The 25833-nt window shown below is 38.6% G+C and overlaps 1 long non-coding RNA gene across 2 annotated transcripts; it reads left to right on the top strand.

Annotated features, from left to right (window-relative positions):
• Positions 1–16896: 16896 nt before the first annotated feature.
• On the top strand, positions 16897–25058 carry LOC101010955. Of its 2 annotated transcripts, XR_002522289.2 has the most exons (4): positions 16897–18066; positions 18252–18378; positions 20000–20150; positions 24026–25058. It is a non-coding gene; the product is annotated as an uncharacterized LOC101010955 (long non-coding RNA). The 2 variants fall into 2 exon arrangements; XR_002522288.2 differs by having other exon boundaries at positions 16897–18378.
• The last annotated feature ends 775 nt before the right edge of the window (positions 25059–25833 follow it).

The raw sequence follows: 25833 nt of genomic DNA, 5'->3' as shown, positions 1-25833 counted from the left end.
GTAAAAGAATTGGGAGCCATCTCCAGAAGTCAGCAGTAGCCTCAGCCATCAGACCTGTGCTTGCTACAGCGAGTGGTAAGCACAGTGTCTTGTGGTTCCTGGTGTTTGGACCTTGCCTGTAATGGTGGGAAAAGAAAATGTCATTGCTTAGCAATAACCAGGCTGCAGTCAGTGCTTCAATCTAGGGGCCAATTCCAATGACGCTTGTTCATCCCACTCAGATGTTCCAGTCTTTGCAATGCATTAGAGGGTTGGTCTCACTGTAAGAGAAGCACAACTGATTTTTCTGATTCCTTATGCGTTGCAGGCTGTACTACAGGTAAACAGAATAGTGAGAAGTCACCTGAGCCAGTCAAACCTGAAGTCAAGACTACAGAGAAGAAAGAACTATTTGAATCAAAACCCTAATTTCAGGAGCTCATCATTCAAGCCTCTAATCCAGCAGAATCAAAAAAAAGGCCAAGTCCAGATAAACCAGTGACAAACTCGAAACTAAAATGCATCTGCCTGCCTAAAACAAGCACTTGATAAACTGTCATAAGGGAATGAATAAGATAAGAAAGAAGACAGTGAAGAAATCAAGATTGTGAACTTATGTGAAAATGGAGGGTGTTCAAAGATATCTCAGGGTCCACAAAATCCAGAGTAAGCCTGTGTCTATCATTCTGTAGCAGCTATTTTCCACAAGGAGATGAAACTCTGAAACTATTGAAGAAAATAAAAGAAACTTCTGATTTTAATATGTTCTTAGCCCAAGAGGGCTGTGTAACAAGGAAACACATGTAGACCAAAGAAAAAAATGCTGGGAACAATTCCATGTAGACATGCCTGGCATCAAGCAGGAGGTCACAATTTCCATAGATGTTAAAAATTCCCTTCTAGAACTTAGTTGAGTAGAAGCAAATAGTACATTACTAAATGTGTACATTGCATTTGAATGTGGCTCTCTGCATGGTGGCTCATGCCTATAATCCCAGCACTTTGGGAGGCCAAGGCTGGTGGATCACTTGAGCCTAGGAGTTCAAGTCCAGCCTGGCCAACATGACGAAACCCGTCTCTACCAAAATACAAAAGTTAGGCAGGTGTAGTGGTGAATGCCTGTAATCCCAGCTATTTGGGAGTCTGAGGCACAAGAATCACTTGAACCTGGGAAGCAGAGGTCGTAATGACCGGAGGTTGCACCACTGTACTCCAGCCTGGGCAACAGAGAAAGACTCTGTCTCAACAACAACAACAACATCAACAACAACAAAAACAACGCATTGTATTTGAAGGAGAGAAGAAGTTTCATCAAAATGCAAAATTATCGATTATTGTAAAGTGAAGCTGGCTAGCTATGACTGCAACGCAGATGGAGAGCGCAGTAAGAATAGCTGGTCCTATGCAATAGGCACACCTTGAATTGCCTGCAACCAAAAAGCAAGAAAAACAAATAGAAGATACAACAGATTGAGTGATTGAGCTATTGCCTATTTCAGAATTCTTAATAATGTGTGGCAAAGTGGTATCTTGCTGCTATAATCTTTTGTTTTCTTGTTGTGCTGTTGAATCTGGCATTTCAGGGTCAACATCAGGTTCCTAAAAGCCAAAGTCAGTTTATCTTTTTGTACCTCCCATCATTCTTTTGAGTTACATAAGATTGATTATTCATTTCTCCTCGCTGATAGAACCATAGTTGTGTCCTATACTTGGAGAAGCTGGAAAATAGCTCACCAACATAATTGCAGTATTTCTTAGTATAATACTATGTTAGGCAGAAAAACATTAAAGAACATTTGTTTTTGTCACATCTCTATTATCTCATAATTAGTAAGGCAAGATGAAATGTCAAATTGTAATCCCTTTTTTATGGATTTGTGTTCCTATAATATATGAAAATCTTTGAGGAAGAGATGAAGCTCTGCATTATTTTTTCCATGTCGGAGGGTTCTTTTTTATAGGAGGATTAATTCTGAGGTAGTATAGTAGGTGGTTAAAGGGAAATATATACACTTATTAACAAATCAAAATTTGTTTAGAACTAATTGAATTTAAAAATTATGTCAATACTTATATTGCTTGCCAAGTAGTATGATTTAAGAGTATAGGAAACAAATAAGAGTACAAAGGTATCAATTTGGTTGAAATTTACCATTTTATAAGACTAAGCAATAATGTAGAAAAAAAACTCTTTCCTAATTAAGTGTCTTTGGATGGTGTTTTGGCAAAATTGTAGCTGTTTACAGCCTAACCTCTTGTAAAGCCTTTAATTAGTTACATATAAAAAAATTATCTACATCTGGCTTCTTGGATGGAAAACTATATCTATAAAATTGTAGACTTAAAGATTCATGGAAATACATTAGGGTATCAAAAAGCAAAATGTATGAACTTTATGACAACTATGATGTATTAAATAAATAGCTAATTATTTTTTTTTAAAAAAAGGATCTTAATAGGGTTTGAGGTAAAACTCATGCCACTGCTAACTGATGAAAGTCGTATTCCATAAAAACCCTCCATCCTTTTTCTTACTGATGGATGGCTCCAAAAGATTTGCTCCCTCCAATTTCACTGATGTCTTGTGTCCTCTGTGAGCAGCCATATTTGTTAAAGCTGAAACGTCATGATGATGGATCACAACCAGACACCCTATTTGGGGCTAGATACCTGAGCCAATCTGTCATTATGTGCAAATTATCTTCTTGCTGGATCTGGGAGAGATAACTAAGGAAGATGAAATTGCACATGGTTTTATATCCTGTTTTAACTAAACGAAGGTATGGCCCTATAAGAATGGGGGTCAGACATCATGGGACTCCATGGAGCCTGTGATTCTGGAAGTGAGCCAGCTAAGGCCCCTCTGAGCCTGCTCCTGCTTTCCTCTGGATTTTTAGATGCACCATGATACCTAAAAAACACTGAACACCATCTGACTTAAATTCTATTTCATATTTGTTCACTTCATGCTTGAACCCTTAGCCTGGTCCTCATCTCTTCAAATTCACCCGTATCTAACTCCAAAGATAATTCCTTGAGTTCGTTTCAGACAATGCCATTTTAGTCTCCAGCAGGAGCCCTGGGGAAACTCACTATGTCTACTTTATCTTCCGTGAATATCAAATCATATTTCACCACATAAAGGTTAGGATGACTTTATCAGTTTTATTAAAGCTGTAAATTCTGCTTTTAAAACCTGCCAAAGCCTGTGCTTCTAGAATCCTCTAACAACAAATTAACTTTGTTTCCCTTCTTTCTCTGCATAGTCCTCCAGCCAGTCTGACCAATAGGATACTCCACATAGAGCATGTGTGAAAATTGTCCTGTGATTCCAAACAGCAGAGTGGTATTTCTGTTTTTCTATCTGGATTCACACTTGGCACAGTGCTGTAGCTCAGAAAGAAAAACTGCACATCTAAGAATCACAGTTCCAGGCAAGGCTGTTGGAGGCTTTGGTCTTACAGACATGAAAAAGTTGCTTTCAGTCGCTTGATGTTTTCTACTCAGGAACCCCAAACTTGTGCCTTTTGTTCTCGTTCCTTGTTAAGGCCTCCTTCTCCAGCCTCTGTGTAACATGATCTCAGCCCACCGGAGCCTGGATTCCCCCATTGCCTCACTCCTCTCACTGCCCTCACTATGCCGTGTGGGAACCTCTCCAGAGGACACCATCTCCTGAATGGAGAATGTACCTTCAGATCTTTCGACTTTTGCTCCGAATATTCCATCCAACTACATTCTCTTTGTCTTGTTTTCCACCTGTTGAAATCCTATAGATCTTTTAGGCACCAGGCTGAATTCACATGCTTCATTCTCCTCCAGTGCATCTAATCACCTTTCCTCCTTTCTCCATACTCCTTTAGCACTTTGCATCCCTTTTCCCTGTCTATCTCTCTCTCTGCTTTAAATGCTCATGATCATCCTGATACTCCCAGGACCTGTCTCTGTCTTTCCAATACTAGGCATAGCAAACAAATTGCTTAAAAAGCTCACGTAGGGCCGGACGCAGTGGCTCACGCCTGTAATCCCAGCACTTTGGGAGGCCAAGGCGGGCGAATCATGAAGTCAGGAGATCAAGACCATGCTGGCTAACACAATGAAACCCCATCTCTACTAAAAATACAAAATTAGCCAGTGCATGGCGGCAGGCACCTGTAGTCCCAGCTACTCGGGAGGCTGAGGCAGGAGAATGGTGTGAACCTGGGAGGCAGAGCTTGCAGTGAGCTGAGATTACGCCACTGCATTCCAGCCTGGGCAACAGAGCCAGACTCCATCTCAAAAAAAAAAAAAAACCTCAGGTTAGGCCAGGTGTGGTGGCTCATGCCTTTAATCCCAGCACTTTCAAAGGTCAAGGCAGGTGGATCATCTGAGGTCAGGAGTTGGAGACCAACCTGACCAACACGGTGAAATCCTGTCTCTACTAAATACAAAAAATTAGCCGGGCATGGTGGTGCATGCCTGTAATCCCGGCTACTTGGGAGGCTAAGGCAGGAGAATCACTTGAACCTGGGATGTGGAGGTTGCAGAGATTGTGCCATTGCACTCCAGCCTGAACAACAAGAGCAAACCTCAGACTCAAAAAAAAAAAAGGAAGCTCACATTAGAAATAAAAAGAAAGATGATTTACAAAGTGAGGCATAGAATTTGCATATGGATTATGGAGCTGAAAAAGACATGGAAGTCAAGGAGTTTGGTGCATGTTCTAGGAATAAACCAAATACCAGTGGCTGTATCATAATAATGTCCTGAGGCTTCCTCACCCAGGTGACACTCAAAGACTTAAAGACTTAATATTTTATTTATTCAATTAGCCAACCAGTATCCTTTGTAAGTCAAGGCCATTTTATAAAACCTGAACAATATGTTCATCAAATCTTTGTAATTAGGGAACTATATTTCTAAAACCAAAATAAAATCCAAAAGACTCACTCACACTTGCATTTTCCAACATTCATACTTTAGGAGACTAGACCACTGATAACAATGGAAATGTTGGTCATGGAGAAAATTCCTTCTTTTTTCCCAGTCATTAATGACAACTCTGGGCACAAAGATCATGGGGTCTGTGTATTTCCTTAGCACCTAGAATACTACCTGGGACATGACAGGTCTTAAGTATATGTAGAATAAATGTTTTAGGAGAAAAATTGATAAACTGTCATTCTCAATTAAGTGTGGATGGCAAGGCAGAGAGAGAAGTGTAGAGCAACCACCAGTTTGGAGCTGGAACAGCAGAGTGGATATTGGAGCTGTTGATTAAAGGCATTAGTAGCAGAAAAAGCGTGGGGTCTACAGGTAAGACTGTTGGTTTGGCTTTAGATACGTGTTGAACTTGCGAGAACTTTGATCCTAATAGAGATGTCTGTTAGCTAATTGATTACTCAGGTCAGGAGCTTAGGAGAGACGTGGCAACCAGAAATTAAGGCATCGTCTCATGGTTGCAAACTGCTAGCTCACAGACTTGTCTAGCCAGCACAACATTATTTATATTTTTGTGTCATTTGAAAACTTTAACAAGCAAGAAGACTTCACATAAAAATCCAGATTTTCGGCTTCTCTTTAAAAAGCTGAAGATCTAGTAAAGTTATACCTACCTTCCCTCAAGCTATCAAAGAGCGGGGGCTGAGAAGTGGCTTTCCCCTTATATGGGAATGTCCCCTCAGTCACCATAGAACCTTCATTTCATGTTGTTCTCCCCATGCCAAGGATTCCAGGTACCATTGCCATCCTGTTTGTGTGGTTATTCTTAGAGGAGAGCTAAGAAAAATGAAATATTTCTCTATCATATCTATTGAAAGTGGGAAAATTAAAACTACCAAGACTAGAAAAAAAAAAAATTCTTTTACTTATCCAACATCTTTGTTGTGTTGCCAATCTAGCTTCTGAAGGCATTCGACATTGTGACCTCTGACAGTTTCAAGAGTTGTCTGAGTTACTGTCGTGATACTCAGCTTTGAGTTTCATTGCCCAGAACCTCAGCAGCAGATGGTTCTCTCTCAGAAGAATACAGTGGTCTTGGGGTCAAGTTCTGTTCTTCGTTCAGCATTTTCCTTGATGCCATTGCCAACCATTTTTACATGCTTGTTAAGCTGGCAGTTCATTCATAATAAAATTATATATATATTGATGTTTTTCTGATGATATCAATGATGAATGCAGGTTAAACTGTTACTTGCTGGGGTAAATAAGGAAGCACTAACAGTGAGCTAAAATTAAGTCATGCTTATTTTAGTTACTATAGAACTTGTGAACCTGTAAGAAATGTCACCTCTCTATGTGACACAGACTTGTTTACAGAATTCTAAAACCCCTTAGATCAGTCTTCGTTGCCTACTCCCAACCTTGATTCTTAGATACTTAGATAATACTAACGCCTTCTTCTAGAATCCTAAAATAAACTATCCTACCATTCTGGGAAAATAAATTTTAAAAGCCTCCTTGAGTTGAAGAATGAAGCACATCTTGCATAAGGAGGAAGCACCAAATAGCTTTATTTAATAGAAACGAACAGGAAGCACCAAATAGCTTTATTTAATAGAAACGAACAAACAACTTACTCTACTTGGGTTCAACACTGTAATCCTGCTGTGAACTTGCTATCAGTCTCTGGATAAGTTAATTAACCTTTCTAAACCTTTCTGTAAAATGGGGGTTAAATAATAGCTGAATAATCTACCTCTCAGAACTGTGGGATCTAATATGTAAAGTACTTTATAAAAGCATATGACATTTTTCAAATTTTGATTGTCATTTCGTTTTCTGGAGATAACACATGACATATGTTCAATCTACTTTGTGTTCAAGCCAACCTTTTGTCAGCTTCCCTTTGGTTTATTAATACTACATTGATTGTTGAACGAAAACAGAGGCTTTTCATGGGTGTTTGATAAGAAAATATTACCAAGAAAGTTGTTTTTACATTAAACCATTCTTTCAAATGGTCACTTTTTTAGCTTCCCCTTGTTATCTCTTAGTACTGACTTTACATCTAGTATTTTGATCATTTTCCTAAAAAGTCTTCCCTTCAGCGGCTGGGAGTTAGTGCAGCTTACTAAAAGATTAAAAATAACTAAACATTGCAAATAAAGTTCTGTGCTGTCACCCAGGTGATAGGAATTGCAATGGTGCCCCCTTGCGAGGATGTTCTGTCAATGCACCTCACAGACGAATGGATGCAATGTGTTTTTAGAGGATATTCTCAGCACTAATTTGAGTTAGATGAATTCTGTGGCTCTTTATAAATGTAAGCTCCCAGGTATGGCAGTCATTGACTACAATTCTCTTAACTTAGCCAACAATGCAATTAGAAGTGGACTTTTATTATAGTATTTTTGGAGTTTTATTTGTACTTGACTGTGTCTGCAATTGGTTGCCAGGAAACAGAAGTTTTTAAAATTATATTTCAATTTGAATTTCAATTAAATTTAACAAATACATATATATGAATCCTCACTTGTCTACTTTTTAGAGGGAATAATAGGCACTACTAACTATTACTGGTCCACCAAGTACAAAGCAATGGACTTCATATAAGGTTTTTGAAATATAATTTGCTATGTCTTTTAAGTTTCCCATTTCACTTAAAAGGAAACTGAAATTCAGGGAGGTTATTCAAATTCATGTAATAGTAAGTGACAAAGCTGGAAATCAATAAATCTTTGAGTCCTGTTAATTAAAGCATTAAAAGATATGTGCGTGTGTGTGTGTGTGTGTGTGTGCGTGTATCTACTATATAGATAGTGCTCAAAAAACTTATCATCTGAAAAGTGATAGCAAATTAAAAATCCCAGCACATTGTGTTGATTGATGTATATAAGGTACTTTGGAAGCACTTGACCCAGACTGAGGAAACCAGGGATGTCTTCTTGGTAGAGATGACACCTGAGTTCAGACAGGAAGGATGAAGAGGAGTTCTGCAGGTAAAGTAGGAAGAAGGTAGTTTGCTCCTGTCTCAGGCTAAAGCCCAGATCTGTTCTATTCTGTGATTAGTACGATGAGGTGCAGGTCCATCTAGTAAACAAAAATATGAGTCTTTTCTAAAGGATCAGAATTTGTTTCTCTCTTACATGAGAGAAATCCAGTGATGGATAATCTATGGCTGTTCTGGCAGATCTGTGGTGTTTTTAGGAACCAGCCTCCTATCTTTGTGTCCCACTCTCCACACTTAAGACTTCAAGTCTAAGGGCTCCTGAAAGGTATGGAGCTCCAACCATCACCTCCCCTGTTCAGTCCTAAGGAGGAGGAAAGGAAAGAGGCACAAAAAGAACACCCCCCCAACACCGAGTCTATACTCGTTTCAATGTCTTCTCCTAAGTTGCATCCATTGTCATATTGTTGGCCAAAGCATAGATATATGGCTATACCCAGTTGCAGGGGTGGCTAGAAATGTCTTTTATTGTATGCTGCAGTGTGTACAATTAAAAAGTAGGAAGAAGAAAAAGGAAGATAATAAATGGATAGGCTAGCAGCTTCCCTCAGACTCCAAATCCCACGCTTCTACACTCTAGTATTGTCCCAGGTAAAAAATTTTAGGTAATTAATAAAAGAGAATAAATGAATTACAGCAAACAAATGTCAAAGGAGAAGAAATATTTTTCAATGATCAAATGAAATATTACAACAAAGAAAACTTAGATTATGTTTGTATTTGTCTCTCTCCCAAACAAAAAAAGCAACATTGAATACCTGGAGTATATCTGCCTAAAAAATAATGTCTCAAACTTAGACATTCATTAGTAAACAAGAGGTCCCTTCATTATCCAATTTGAGAAAGTATCTAAGTAAATTATTAAAAATCTGTTAATGTGAGGCTAGGCTTTTGGTGGAAACCTCAAAAACACCAATAGCTTATGTTAATATAGCTGTTTTGGTTTAAAAAAGAAAAAAAAGTCACTTTCACATAATTTTTTTCTTTTTCAGAGATTTTCCAGAATATATTACCTAGTCACAACTTTTAAGTATTCTTTAAATCTTAAATACATGCCTGATAACATCTAATTGAAAAACACAGACCCACTGGAAATTTATCCAAAAAAAATCGATATTTATACTTTCAGGATAGAGACCAAACTGCCAAGCCATCCCTGATGTTGAATTACACCTAAAACACAGAATCTGAAAATGTGCGTGTGCTAAATGTATAATCAGTTAAGTCACTAATGAGGGCACGACTGCCTGCAAGGTGTCTAAAACCTGCTTTTTGACATTGGAAGCTCTGTGCGATTTTATGCCTGGCGTGAGGTTCTGCTACGTGGCCCGGTTATTTACAGCTGGAGGCAGTATCTCTCCTCAATTTATTCCTGCCTCCTGAGGTGAAATGTGTTAGCTGGCCTGAGAGTCAAACTGCTGAAACATTTTTATTAGTGACAGATACTTTTAATAAGGTAAAAATGGCTACGGATTTGCATTGGTTTTCTATTGCTGGGCATAAATGACTAGAAGCATGGAGGCTTAAAATAAAACTGATTTAGTGGCTCACGTTAATGTGTTAGAATTTCAGGACCACATGACTGGGTTCTCTACTCAGGGTATCCCAAGGCAGAAATAACGTGTCATCTGGACTGAGTTCTCTTTGGGGCTCTGGGAGAAAATCCAAGTCCAAATGGATTCCTGGTGTTGACAGAGTTCAGTTCCTTGCAGTTGTAGGATTGAGGTGTCCATTTCCTTGCTGGCTCTCAGCCGGGGGTCACTCAGCTCCTAGAGGTCACCCTCAGTTCTGTGCCACGTGATTCCCTCCATCTTTCAGCCAGCAATGATGTGTCAAATCCTTCTCACCCTTCCGGTTTCTAACTTCCTTACTGTGACAAGCTGGACGAAAGTGGTCCAGCCCACTTGATGTTCATCATCTAATCATGGGAATAAAATCCATCCTATTCTCAGTTTCAGGGATCATTCAGGATGTATACGGGGGTGAGAAGTCCTAGGAGCTGTTGAGAATCTGCCTGCGTAGGAGCTGCTCAGAACTCGATTGGGGAGGGAATTCTAGGCTGAGAATGGCAAATCTCTCTTGGGATTTTAATTCTAACACTAATAGCAAATAGTAAATTTTCCTAGATAAACCACTGCTGAAATGTCTCTTTCCTGTGCTGGCAAGTACCCATTCTCCACTTTTTCTGATTGCTCTGAATTGAATGAAGTTTTAAATACCCTAGAAGGACTGAAAGAGATTTGCTTGAGATTCGTTGTCACCTGGGGCTTGGGTCTAATAAAGCAGGAGATTGAGTTGTTTGTTATCAATTTCCAAATGGTATCTCAAAGAGCAGCTAAATATCTGATTATCTGATTATTGGATAAGTGTCATCCCCAGAGTCCTCATATGGCACCATTTGATAAGCCTACAAAGCAGGTAAAAGAAATACTTTTGTTTTAGGTTCCTTAAGGCACCCACCAGAGCCCTGAGACTAAGCTTCTGCACCAAGAGACCACTCCCTTCATGAGTCTCAAGTTTCTGTTTGTAATTTTCTTTTCTTTCTTTCTTTTTTTTTTTTTTTTTTTTTTTTTTGAGGCAGAGTTTCACTCTTGTCGCCCAGGCTGGAGTGCAATGGTGCGATCTCGGCTTACTGCAACCTATGCCTCCCGGGTTCAAGCAATTCTCCTGTCTCAGCCTCCTGAGTAGCTGGGATTGCAGGCACATGCCACCACACCTGGCTAATTTTTATTTGTATTTTTGGTAAAGACAGGTTTCACCATGTTAGCCAGGCTGGTCATGAACTCCTGACCTCAGGTAATTCACCCTCCTTGGACTCCCAAAATTCTGGGATTACTGGTGTGAGCCATTGCGCCCAGCCTGTGATTTTCATTCACTGATATTTCTGAACATGTGCATCTACAAAGTTCTAAAGTCAATAAATGCATAACAGACCCCTTTTAAAAAGCTAGCCATTGGCCAGGTGTGGTGGCTCACGCCTGTAATCCCAGCACTTTGGGAGGTTGAGGTGGGTGCATTACCTGAGGTCAGGCGTTCAATACCAGCCTGGTCAACATGGTAAAACTCTGTCTCTACTAAAAATACAAAAAATTAGCCAGGTGCAGTGTGGCTCACACCTGTAATCCCAGTTCCTTGGGAGGCGGAGGCAGGAGAATCACTTGAATCTGGGAGGCAGCGGTTGCAGTGAGCCGAGATCGCTTGCGCCACTGCACTCCAGCCTGGGCAACTTTGTCTCAAAAAGAAAAGAAAGAAAGAAAGAAAAAGAAAAGAAATTTGAATGGATATAGCAGTGAATAGATCATGTCTAAGTTAGAGTGTTTGGTTGTAATTTCTATTGTTCTGGCATATTAGGCGTTGCCTCTTTAATCTGTTATATTTTTTCATGCAAAACTGCTTTAATATTACATTATAATAATTTGCTCAGTTTTCTCAAGGATTGAAGTGTGTGCTTTATTCTTCAACAGCATATGTTTTCTGGGAAAATATATTATTCTTTTGTCTACTATTTTCATTGGTTAAAAAGTACACATAATTTTTTAAACAAAAAAATCTTTTAAAAATATGTTGTTTAAATTAATTTAAACTTTTAAAAGAGAAACTATAGCTAGAAAGCAAATATATAGAAATATTTTAAATCTTATTAAAATTCAAAAACACTCAAGAACATGTTACTGTGTTTTTTAATATAATAGCTTTACTGAGATCTAATTCACATGTCGCACAATGTATCATTTAAAGTATATAATTCAGTGGATTTTAGTATATTCACAAAATTGTACAACTATCACAATTTTAGAATATTTTCATCACCCCAAAAAGAAACCCCATATTTCCCCACAAACCGCCCTGCCATAGGCCACCACTAATATGTTTTCTGCCTCTATAGATTTGTCTTTTCTGGTCATTTCGTATAGAAAGAATCACACAATAGATGGTTTTTGTGACCGGCTTCTTTCATTTAGCAACATTTTCAAGGTTTGTTCATGTTGTAGCAAATATCAGTACTTTCAGTGGTACCATTTCTTTTTTTTTTTTTTTTTTTTTTTTTCTGAGACTGTCTTACCCTGTCAACAGGCTGGAGAGCAGTGGCACAACCTCGGCTCACTGCAACCTCCGCCTCCTGGGTTCAAGCGATTCCTGCCTTAGCCTCCCGAGTAGCTGGGATTACAGGCATGCACCACCAAGCCCGGCTAATTTTTTGTATTTTAGTAGAAATGGGGTTTCACCACGTTGGCCAGTATGGTCTCGATCTCCTGGCCTCGTGATCCACCCGCCTTGGCCTCCCAAAGTGTTGGGATTACAGGCGTGAGCCACCGCGCCCAGCTGGTATCATTTTTATCTAATAGATTACTCTTGAAATTTCATGATGTGATGTTGATGAAGTGTTCCTGTCTGTATTACTGGTTTCCTGGTTTTACAAAGGAATTTGGTAACATGTACCTAGAATCTGACAAGGACTTCCTCCTTAACTGGGTACCAGTCAGGCTCCTCTAAGCATTCTTCTTGACCAGGCCTCATCCTTGGCCGACAGTCCAGTTTTACAAGAGTCCTGAGAAGCCAGTTTAGCAAGAATGCCTCCTATAATTGATCAAGTTCCTCATTTTCCCCAATTGTTGATATCTAATCAAGTTCCTCGGTAACTTTTCACTCACTGATCCCACCCTGCCTAGTGGCCATCCATCCCCGGGTGCCTTGGCTGCATTTAGAATCCAGTTTTGTACTAAAGTCTCTCTCCTGTACTGCAGTAACTTGACAGAATAAAATCTGTCTTGCCATTTTTAACAAATGTCTGTTGCAGTTTCTCTTTGGCAAGTCCAAAAATACTAAACAAACTTTGACTAAAAATTTTTATCTCTGGGAGTTTGTCTCAAGGAAATAATTTGGAGTCAAGTAAAAAGATTTATTTATGAATTTGATGGTAGTGAACAAAATAGCAAAGGAATGGGAACAGGTCATTGATTCTTAAAATACTCAACACTAGGGGGATGAATGACCTTACCAACATGTAGCAACCCAATGATATATACTGTATTAACAGATAGAGTTATGAATATATATAGTTATAGTGGCATTTTTAAAAATGGAAGTTAATACAAAAAGAGAGGCAAGAGACATAATAATTATATATAATATGTGGACCCTGTTTGAAATATTTAAACAAAATAAATGTAAATAATATATTCAGGAAACAAATAAAGGAATTTTGAATATGAACCAGTTATCGCATTATGTAAATGTATTTTTCATTCTATGTTACAAAAAAAGTTCTTAATTTTTAGAAATGTAAAAATGAACTAGAAGCAAAATATCATGTCATCTGAGATTTGTTTTAAAATTCTCCTGCAAAGAAAAAAATTAGATGAACTATTAAGGAAATCTGTTAGTAGTTATTCTATTTAGGTATTCCAGTTTTCTGTTGCTTTTCAACAAACTATCCAGAAACAGGGTCTTAAGACAGTAATAATCCTTATTTTGCTCAATAATTTGGAAGTTGATTCAAATTAGTTAGGCAGGTGTCTCTCAGGGTTTCTCCTGCAGTACTGGAGAAAGTACTGGAACTGGGTCATTCTTCACTCAAACAAATGGGAGCTGCAAGAGCTGAAACTCTTCAAATGTGTCCCTTCCCTCCTCCTCTTCTCTTGCCTTCTCTCTCCCCCTCACCCCAAGTGGTTTCTCCACTTGGTCCCCTCAGGGAAAACCAACTTCTTATATTGCAACTAAGGGATCCCAGAGTAAGTGTCACAAAATAAACCAGCAGCAATTATATGTTATTTTTAAGCTATGTTTTGAAATTATGTAGCATCACTTCAGTTTTACTCCAAACACAAAAGTCCACCCAGGTCAAGAGGAGGGATCCAACTTTTGATAGGGGCGTGGCAAGGTCACATTGTAAGAACAGCATGTGAGGTGAAAGTTACTGTTCCAGTCATCTTTTCTTTGTTGGGATTTGTTTTGTTGTGATACAGAGTCTCCCTTTGTCACCCAAGTTGGAGTGAAGTAGCATGATCTTGGCTCACTGCAACCTCCGCCTCCCATATTCAAGTGATTCTCCTACCTCAGCATCCCAAGTAGCTGGAATCACAGGCGTGCAGCCACTACTCCTGGCTAGTTTTTGTATTTTTAGTGGAAATGGGGTTTCACTATGTTGGCCAGGCTGGTCTCAAAATCCTGACCTACAGTGATCCACCCACCTCGGCCTCACAAAGTGCTGGGATTACAGGCATGAGCCACTGCCCCCGACCCCAGCCATCTTTGAAAAATAATATTGCCACACGAGGTGATGAGTATTTGAAATTCATCACAATATTCTTTTAAATATTTTTACATTTTTACTTTTGACCTGGGGGGAAAAAAAGACCAAAAGGAAATGTATCAAAATATGCACAGTAATTCTATTAAATAATTGTCTAACCTCTTAAATTAGCTATGACATATTACTTCTGTTACTTAATAAAAATAAATAATTTCAAAGAATGGTTCTCTTAATTCCTTCCCAGTAGCTAAACATAGCCAGGATATCCTAATATTCTAAAAAATAAACCACAATAAACATCATCACTAAATGCTATAAACATTTCCTTATTTTACATCTTTTTCCTTTTTCTGTTCTAAAGTTGGAGCTGAGAGAGCAAATATTTTTATCCCAGCTTGGATAAGGATCAGATTTTACTTAAGCCAGGAGCTCAGGATTGGTGGATCAGTTAATGAATATGTAAATTATCTAAAATGCTGTGCAAAACTTGGTGAACATGCATCAGTGCATCTTAGAGAAGAGAGGATTGGCAGGGTGCGGTGGCTCACGCTTGTAATCCCAGCACTTTGGGAGGCCGAGGCGGGCAGATCACGAGGTCAGGAGATTGAGACCATCCTGGCTAACATGGTGAAACCCCATCTGTACTAAAAATACAAAAAATTAGCCGGGCATGGTGACACACACCTGTAGTCCCAGCTACTCAGGAGGCTGAGGCAGGAGAATTGTTTGAACCCAGGAAACAGAGGTTGCAGTGAGCTGAGATCATGCCACTGTACTCTGCCTCAAAAGAAAAAAAATTAAAAAGAAGAGAGGATCTATAGTTTCTATCAGTTCTGAGATAAACAGTTTAAGAATCACAATTACTCTTGTTGCAAAATATGTTTAACATTTTTCCCAGCTCTGTGGATTCGCAGAAAGCATATAGATCACATTTCTACATCTCTGACCATTTATTTTCTCTTTATCATTCCTTACCTCATTCACATCCAGATGTACAGATTATACTTGCCAGTTTCTCCCTAGAGCCACAGGGTCATATGTGAACACAAGACTCTAGCTGTCCTTTTAATAATACCCGAAGAGTATTCACAAGTCCTGGACTCTGTGTCTTTAAATCTGGGTATTTAAGGAAGAATATTCCTGGATGCTATTTCCTCCTACCCAATGCTACATTGATCTATATTTTGTTAACATTTGGTTCTACTCAAAAATCATCAAATTAGCATTTTTGCCAGTTTTTCTGTGTGTTTTCTGCCGAGACCAGCTCGGTCAGGGAGACCCTAATCCAGTGGCACTAGAGGAATTCAAGATACACACACAGAAATATAGAGGTGTGAAGTGGGAAATCAGGGGTCTCACAGCCTTCAGAACTGAGAGCCCCAAACAGAGATTTACCCACGTATTTATTAACAGTAAGCCAGTCATTAGCATTGTTTCTACAGATATTAGATTAACTAAAAGTATCCCTTATGGGAAACGAAGGGATGAGCCGAAATGAAGAGATGGGTTTGACTAGTTATCTGCAGCAGGATAATGTCCTTAAGGCACAGGTCGCTCATGCTATTGTTTGTGGTTTAAGAACGCCTTTAAGCAGTTTTCTGCCCTGAGTGGGCCAGGTGTTCCTTGCCCTTATTCCAGTAAATCCACAGCCTTCCAGCGTGGGCGTATGGCCATCAGGAACATGTCACAGTGCTGCAAAGATTTTGTTTATGGACAGTTTTGGGGCCAGTTTATGGCTAGGTTCTGGGGGGCCTGTTCCCAACAGTTTTCTTTTCCCAAGAGGTTTAGGATAGTATTTTTAATCAGATTTTTCCGCAGTTTTATTATGTTATGTTCTTTTGTTTCTCTCAGACCCTTCAGGGATGAATATCAGGTTTAAGTGATTTGATTTATATCCTACTACCTCTGATTCTAAGTTGGACAGTATTTATATTGTTTTGCAAGAGAGAACTTCAGGAATTTGTTGTAGCTATTAGTTTGCTCTTATTATAGAAAAAAAATAATCTCATGAGGAATTTAAAAAAATTGAGAAAAAAGGACAAGCATGTGGTTTCTAAGAATGAATGTTCTCAGAAACCCAGCAAGAAACTCATGCTGATGGCTCCCAGTCACCTTGCCTACCTTCTTGGGTAAGTCCATTTGCTTCTGCACTTTAGCTACTATGGACGCACCATTAACCTCCTAGTCTGTATCCCCAGATCTCACACAGATAGAAAGTGTGCTTGTCCACAATCTCTTATCTGCAATTCTAAAATTTAAGAAGTGGTGAAATACGAATGTTTTTCCATAACTCATTTTGCATTCAAAAATGACTTAATCTGAATTCACTTGGTAATAAAACTTGATCTGTATTGATGTGAGGCTGCTTTAAATTACTGTTTTTTCCTCTTAAGGAATCATAGGGTTAACTGTAGAACTGTTACTGTGTTTGACAACCAGGTGCTCTCCTAATCCCCCTTTGAGAGTTTTACATAATGTAGGGTTATCTATCATTTAAACTGTCTAAAATAGAAATATCTGAATATAAAGCACATCTAGACCCATAAGTTTCCTATAAAGGATTGTAGATCTATCCTGGGCAACATGCCAAAACACCATCTCTATAAAAAATACCAAAACATTTAGCCAGGCATGATGACACATCCCTGTAGTCCCAGCTACTCAGGAGAGTGAGGTGAGAGGATGGCTTGAGCCCAGGAGGTCAAGGCTGCAGTGAGCCAAGATCATGTCACTGTACTCTAGCCTGGCAACAGAGCAAGACTCTCTCTCAAAATAAAACTACAGAATTGTAGATCTAAACTAACATTTCATTTAACATATTCAGTCTAAATAATTTCAATCATTAAAGCACTCTTAAAGGCATTTTACCAAGTAATGAGATAGAAAAATATTAATTAACTTCTTAGAGGGAATGTTTTAATAAAATAACAATCTCAAGATTAGATGTCTTTATTAAGATCTAAGAAAAATCTGAAAAAGAGTAATAATCATAGCTAACATTTATTGAACCCTGATAAATTGCTAGACACTCTATTAATTTACATTTATCTACATTATTTCATTAATTCCTCTAAACTACAATGTGAAGTAGATATTTCTATCATACTTTCTCTATAAATGAGAAAACTGAGGCACAGAATAGTTAACATACAAGGATACATTTACAAGTGGTTGAGATAAAATCTAAATCTACGTAATCTGACTCCAGAGCCTCTACATCAAACCTATGTGGTATATTGGCTCAATAATAATAGGAAACCAGCCCTAAAATGTATTAAAATACTACAGTGATGAACAGTTTAGTGCTGGCACAAAAATAAACAGACATGCTGAAACTAGTAAGATTTCCATGAGTGTTCCAGTTTTCTACTACTGCACAACAAACAACCACAAAACGTAGGGGCTTAAAAATGTATATTATCTCTAATGGTTTTGTGACTTGGCTGGGCTCAGCTAGGTAATTCTTGTTTAGAGTGTTTCATGTGATTGCAGTCCAATGATGGCTGGAGCTAGAATCATCCAAAGGCTCATCTAGGATGGATATCCAAGATGGCCGACTCACATGGTTGGCAGCTGATGCTAGTGATAGCTGGGACTGTAAACTGGAACACCCACACAAGGCCTCCCCATGTGGCTTGGGTTTTTCATAGGACGACCGCTAGATTCTACATGGGAGCATTCCAAGAATGAGTGTCCTAAGAAACACAGGCAAAAGCTGTGAGACATCATATGGCCTAGTTTCCAATGTTCCAGAACATCTCTTCTCTCCACATTCTATTGGTCTAGCAGGTCACTAAGTCTAGCCCAGATTCAAGAAGAGGGTAATTTGACCCTACTTCTTGATACAAGATACAGCATATGCACACAGGAGGAAAACGATGGTGGACATCTTTGGATACTAGTTACCAAGGTTCACCTTCTGGTCGCCACAATTTACATTTTTCCCGTTAGCAAAATGGGCTTGTCACCATTCCCAAGACCCCTATGATGATATGGCATCAGCTCAAAGTCTAGGATCTACTCATTTAAATCCGACCCAGGTACAGTTGCAGGTGCAGTTCATTGGGTATAACTCTTCAATATGTCTCTTCTCAGGCTGAAGAACTGTGTACTAAGTGTCTACACACTACATGCAATGATGGTGCAGAAATATAATAAACAACAATTTTCCTCAAAAACAACAAGATGGGGGCAAAGGGACTAGTCAGAAGACACATAGCAGGTACTCTGATTTACAGCAATTCTTAAGTCCTGGCAGGCTTATGTCACTAGTTTCTTCATAAGGGAGTCATTCCTGTGGCTCTTGGTTCTATCCTCTGGACTTTCAGCTCTTCATTTTGAATCAATCTTCTTTCTTTTTAAGAAATGATTAATGTTTTAAAACTTAATAGCTTTCTCAAATTGCTTCCTAACTAAAAAGTTTGGGAACTCTAAAAACTTTCTTTCTTTCTGAACTATTTCTGTCCTTTCAATCCAAGCACATTGTACTTCTAATGGTACAACCCTCTTAAAAACTTAACAAGTTCCCTATTAATCTCACTGGGTTTCACTCCTTTATACAAAAGCCACACACACAATCTCTTTAAGACAGGCCTTGTTCACTACCATGGCCCAAGAGTCACAGTTCTTTGGGTCAAATGCCCTTAGGACTTTGTTCACCTGAGACGATCGACAAGGCACCCTCTTGAGTCTTTCTGAAATCTCAGTAGGTGGTTACAGATGCATGCTTAACTCTATTTTCACCCTGACATCACATCAGTGACACTGGAAACGCCCTAGATTTGTTCTTTGTCCAGAAGCCCTTTCTTTTTTTTTTTTCTTTTTTTTCTTTTCTTTTTTGAGACAGGGTCTTGCTCTGTCGCCCAGGCTAGAGTGCAGTGGCACAATCTCGGCTTACCGCAACCTCTGCCTACCAGGTTCAAGTGATTCTCCTGCCTCGGTTTTACGAGTAGCTGGGACTATAGGCGCACACCACCATGCCCAGATAATTTTTGTATTTTAGCCAAGACGGGGTTTCACCATGTTAGCTAGGCTGGTCTCGAACTCCTGACCTCAGGTGATCCGCCCACCTCAGCGTCCTAAAGTGTTGGGTTTGCAGGCGTGAGCCACTGTGCCTGACCTGCCTTTTCTTGAGAAAATTTTACTCTCTGGAAATGGTTCAAAACTTAACAGTAACGGTACCCTCCCCATCCCCCTACCTTTTTTAAAGTTCATCTCTCTCTAGCCATTACTTTAGCATAAGAGGCTAAAAGAAAGAAGGTGGCACTTTCAGTATTCTATGTGGACATCTCCTTAACCAAACCCATTAGTTCATTTCGACTTCCTATATTTCTTCTGGCAACATTGTTACCAAACTTTCTAACATTGTATAACAAGGATCTGCTTTTCTCCAGCTTCCACTGGTAATTCCTTACTGTCCCTCAGGTTGTCACTTACAGTCTCCTCAAGGCCCTATTTGCCCCTTGCCTGCTGCCTAGTCCCAAAGCCAATGCCACAAGTTTTAAGCCTTTATTACAGCAGCATCCCAGTTTCAATAACAATTTTTGTTGTATGCATCTAATATTGTGTAACAAATCAACCCAAACTTAGATGCTTAAGGCAACAATTTATTGTTACCTCTCATAGCCCCAGAGACATCAAGTACAATGAATGGAATGAGGTGCCATATTGAGAAAAAGGCCACTCCAGTCCCTTTTTTCCACTTACTCCAACCACCACACCCGAGAATGATGCCTGCCCAGCTAGAAATTGGAGGCTTTCTATGTGGGGAAACTGGAAAATGATGAGTCCAAGAAAAAAGAGCTCTAGATTAATACTCAGTAATCTCACACTCTTATGCCTAGGTTCCTCTCAAATCCCCCTATAGTAAAACCCAGCAGCTGATGAACCCTACTACTCTTGAAGTGCCTCCAGGCAACACTCTTAAATATGATTAGCCAGTTACAAATCACAAGACATTTGTAAACAGTCTCAAGCATGAAAGGAGAGACTAAGGTAAGTAAATCAAAAGAACTCAAAGAAAACAGAGTCAATGCATTGCATGACACTGTGAAAAACAAAGACTTAAAAAACCTATAGTTAACAAGCTTGAGGATAAAACAATATTTCAAGCAAGAAAAAAGTTGCTACCAACAAAGAATATCCAGGGGTAGAGTGGCCAACCATCCCCGTTTGCCCAGAATTGTCTCAGTTTTAGCTCTGAGAGTCTTACATCCCAGGAAAATTATTAGTCCCAGGCAAACCAGGAGGGTTGGTGACCTTGCTGAAAAGTGGGAATGCTTTACTAAATTAAGGACATGATAGCAGAAATAAGAAGCTATTTGAAGGGTTGACAAATAAAGTTGAGGATAAAATGCAGGAGTAGAATGAAAAGACAAAGAAAAAAACGGGAAAAAATATTTTTTGAAAACAGAGAATCTATCTAGGAGGTAGATCATTTGGATAATAGGAGTTCTTGAAAGAGGAAATAGAATACAGAAGGGAAGAAGCTATCAAAGAACTAATACAAGGATATTTTCCAGACTGGAAGGACCCAAGTTTTCGGACTAAAAGGGCTCACTGGAGGCCCAAAACAGTGTTTGGGAAAAAAGAATGGCAATGGGGACTTTCCTCAAGAGTGTTAAGAGCTGTGGGAGTGAATAAACAATTCTTAAAGTGGAGAAGGAGAGGAGGGGTGTAAATAGAAAGTGAACATATCAAATTCAAAGGACTTGAATGGAATCAGAAATCCAAATGGCATATTTAACTACTCAACAGCAATGCTGCAGCTTTAATCAATAGAAGATCATGCCTTTAAAGTTCTGAAAGAAAATCATGTCCAACAGAGATGTCTATAGCCAGTACACCATAATAAATATACAAGGATAGTTTCTGCATCATTGTTTGCACAAGCAAAAACCTATATACAACCTAAATACCTACTGTTAGAGATGAAAGAAATTATAGCATATTTTATAACATTCAGATCATTTAAAATAATTTATTCACCAAATTTCATTGAAGAATGAAATCAATGTATATGTACTGACATGGAAAGAACTCCATCATATATTAGCCTTCTAGAAAAAAAGTTTCAAAATGTACGGTATTAGATACTTTTTATAAAAGAGCATAAACACACACACACACAAACAGTATAGGAAGAGAAAAATCTCAATTATTAGTGACTATTTTGGGGACACAGAACTTAGAAGCCCGGCTATTAGTTTTTGTTTTATACAGTTCTACAGTAGTCAGATTTTTTTCCTTAGATGGCCAAATTGTTTTTAAAACAATGCACATATTTTATTTCTTTGGGATGACGGCACCATCTAGTGGTCTATGTTAACTTAACTTTTAGAATATTTTTAACTTTGAAGTGGTATTTAATAGTATTTTCCTATTAAAATAAAAACAAGTAAGTACAGCACAGGGAAAAACATTTTAATATGGTATTTGAAAGAACAAACCCTCATAATTATTTATAGGGTTTATGTCTTAGAATGATCTCCAAGATGTATCAAATGCAAAAATCAAATACAAAAAATGTTTTTAAAAATCTACTATTTGTGCTAAAAAATACTCGGCTAAAAAAAAGCAGAATATTTTTACATATTAGATTATACATGCATAAAATGTTTCTGGAAAGACACATACACATACAAACTAGAGACATTAGTTACCTTTAGTAAGGATAACTGGATGGCTGAAAAATAGAAATAACAACAGAATTTTTCTGTATATCTTTTTGAATCTTTAAAATTTGAACTTTGTTGGTATAAAATTTAAATTAAAACGAAGTTCATATCCAAGGAATATTTGCTCTGTGCTGCTTTCAGATACTTATGTTATAAACTCTTTGCTATTCTTTATAGGTCTTGTTTGTACCACATGTTAAAGTAAGTTTTTCTTGAAATAAAACACAGAGGGACACAGAACCAAATTATTTGTTTAGGGTCCAGGTCCAGAAACTGTCTTAAAAGAAACATCCAGAGAAATAGCAACTACAGAAAGGATTCTACTCTCAGAGAAAACAAAAGATCACCACCCACCTTACCTCCTCAGCACCAAAGATTCCAGGTCCCCTAACTGAAGATGAGCGATATCTCATCCTCAGAGACTGAGCACTATTAAAAGAAACATGTACAAACTTCTAGAAGAGAAAGCTGTGATCACTAAGACCACAATGCATTATCAAGAACAACTGATATTGGCCCAGTCTTGTTTTTCTAGAGATAATTTACAGTGATCAACACAATAGCATAACTGGCTGTCAATGATGCCTTGATAGTGTCTTTATAATGATGTGTGATTACATAGAAATATTGAATAGATAGTAATGTCCACAAGACAATGGTTGAGTATCATAACCAAAGAATGCCAATTAATACATTTAAATCAAATTGTAGATGTCTAGTGCTGTCTTGCATTCATCTTTTTAACAGTTGTACCAGTAACTTCACAGTGTTATCAAGTCAATAGGCTTATGAAATTTGTGAAATACATAAAGCTTTGAGAGAGAGATATGCATCATATAACAGAGTTAGATGGACTTGATGTTGTACAGAAATGATTAAAATAGAATTTAGGACACAGGAATGTAAGGAACTACATTTGTTTTCAAATAAAGCATCTTTACTAATACAGAATAGAGAAAATCTGGATTACCTGCAACAAGTGTATATCAGGGGAACCTGCCCCCAATATTTCAACATAGGTTCTTTCTATTTTCCATAAGTGTTGGCTGACTGAAAAATAAAGAGAGACAGTACAAAGAGAGGGATTTTACAGCTGGACCTCCAGGGGTGACATCACATATCAGTCGGACTGTGATGCCCGCCTGAGTGTCAGACCAGCAAGTTTTTATTAAGGGTTTCAAAAGGGGAGGGGGTGTAAGAACAGGGAGTAGGTACAAAGATCACATGCTTCAAAGGACAAAAAGCAGAACTACTAATAAGGGTCTAACAAAGATCACATGCTTTTGAGGGAACAGGACAATGGGCAAAAGCAGAACTACTGATAAGGGTCCAACAAAGATCACAAGGCAAAGGGCAAAAGCAGAACTACTGATAAGGGTCTATGTTCAGCGGTGCACGTATTGTCTTGATAAACATCTTGATAGCAGAAAATAGGGTTTGAAAGCAGAGACCCAGTCTGACCACAAATTTGCCAGGGTCGAGTTACCCAACCCTAGTAAGCCTGAGGGTACTACAGAAGACCAGGGCAGGTCTCAGTCCTTATCTCAACCACGTAAGACAGACATTCCCAGAACAACAATTTATAGTCTTCCCCCAGGAATGTATTCCTTTTCCAGGGTATTAATATTAACATTCCTTGCTAGGAAAAGAATTTAGTGATATCTCTCCTACTTGCACATCCATTTATAGGCTCTTTGCAAAAGGAAAAATATGGCTTTTTTTACCCGACCCTGCAGGCAGTCAGACCTTATGGTTGTCTTCCCTTGTTCCCTAAAAATCACTGTTATTCTGTTCTTTTTCAAGGTGCACTGATTTCATATTGTTCAAACACACGTTTTACAATCAATTTGTACAGTTAACACAATTATCACAGTGGTCCTGAGGTGACATACATCCTCAGCTTACAAAGATAATAGGATTAAGAGATTACAGGCATCAGAAATTATAAAAGTATTATTTGGGAACTGATAAATGTCCATATTAAAATGAAATCTTCACAATTTATGTTCCTCTGCCACGGCTCCAGCCGGTCCCTCCATTTGGGGTCCCTGACTTCCCGCAACAGGTGTAAAAAAAAAAAGAAAAAAAAAGTGGAAACACTAATTCATTGTATAAAGAAATTATCATTATCATTATATTTTATAATTACACGATATAGAATGTTACAATTATATGTTATATGTCCTGTTTAAGGAAAGAATGTTTTCTAGAATGAAGAGGCAATTTCCTGTTCTGTTGTGTGCTGAGCAGAAGCCTCGTGGATGCCGCACAAGCTTCTGGACACCACACTTTCCACATGGACACTCAGCAAACTGTAAACAATCTAAATGAAAAGAACAAGGGCATCTAGGAGATGTGAGTTTCTGACATAAGCAAGAGCAAGTAAACGAACTAGCAGATCTACATTTCACACGGACAGTGTGCCCTCAGATATGCCAGTTGTTCTTGAGGAAGTAGAAACACCTGTGTACCTTGGAGGGTGAAAATAAACTCTGTTGGTAGAAACTTCAGAGAAACAAAATTTGCTTTAATGTAAGTTGATATTTTCTCATAGTCATAACTCTAAAAAGATGGAAAGGACTACTTCAAGAAGTAGTGTATTTTCCCCAAACCAGAAAGCTCAAGCAAAAGGAATAAACTGCTATGTGGAAATGCTGGAAGGCCACACCTAATTGCACTGGTTACACTCTCCAGTAAGCTTTGTGGGTACTATTGCATTAGGAAGACAGCATTCAATATTTCACCTTTAAGTAAGGTGTTAGTTCTAGGTTTTTATTCCTTATCAGACTGAGGAAGATTCCTTCTATTTCAAATGTGCTGACGATTTTCAGCATGAATTACTGTGAGGAGGTTGATATTAGAATTCCATAGAACCCTATATTGCTATGACTAACATGCTCTATGAGTTTCCCTATCTCAGCCTCTCTTGCTTTTTTAGACACCAGTGTGCTATTTCTAATATATGGCGAGAAATGAGTTTTATACATTCCAGATTTTATAAACTAGAGAACTTTTAAAAATCTAGATAATTATACATTCAGTATGTATGTGAATTTTTAAAATGTCAACTTAATTTTTTTTTTTTTTTCACATGAGACTGAAGGGGAGGAGACAACTGTTTCTCAGAGTTTAAAAAATGACAAAAGTTGGTCAGGCACAGTGGCTCACGCTTATAATCCCAGTACTTTGGAAAGACAAGGCAGGTGGATCACCTGAGGTCAGGAGTTCAAGATCAGTGTGGCCAACATGGTGAAACCCCATCTCTACTAACAGTATAAAATGAGTCGGGTGTGGTGGCATGTGCCTGTAATCCCAACCACTCAGAAGACTGAGGCAGGAGAATAACTTAGAACCTGGGAGGTGGAGGTTGCAGTGAGCTGAGATCACACCACTACACTCCAGCCTGGGCAACAGAGTGAAACTCTGTCTCAGAAAAAAAAAAAACAACAACAACAAATGTTGGACATCCAGGCTGCAACACGTGGTCAAGTGGTCCAGGTGGAATTCATTCTCAGCCCTCATCCTTACTGTTACTGATAGTTCACTTCTTCCCTTTTTATTTTTCGCAGCTGAACTAAAAGTAGAAACTAAAAATAAAAATAATGAAAAAAAAAAAAAAAAGCAAAGGAATAAGATCTCCTTATTGTAAAGAGCAAAAGGGCCATTTAATAAACAACAATAAAAACCAAGACAAGGCTGGGCACGGTGGCTCACGCCTGTAATCCCAGAACTTTAGGAGGCCGAGGCGGGCAGATCAGGAGGTCAGGAGATCCAGACCATCCTGGCTAACACGGTGAAACCCCGTCTCTACTAAAAATACAAAAAATTAGCTGGGCGTGGTGGTGGGTGCCTGTAGTTCCAGCTACTCAGGAGGCTGAGGCAGGAGAATGGCATGAACCCAGGAGGCTGAGCTTGCAGTGAGCCGAGATCATGCCACTGCACTCCAGCCCGGGAGAGAGAGCAAGACCCCATCTCAAAAAATAAATAAATAAATAACGAAG

Source organism: Papio anubis, chromosome 3, assembly GCF_008728515.1.
Source record: "Papio anubis isolate 15944 chromosome 3, Panubis1.0, whole genome shotgun sequence".
In the NCBI taxonomy this organism is placed as follows: domain Eukaryota; kingdom Metazoa; phylum Chordata; class Mammalia; order Primates; family Cercopithecidae; genus Papio; species Papio anubis.
Note: the sequence above shows the minus strand (reverse complement) of the source record. Positions and strands in the feature narration are given on the sequence as shown.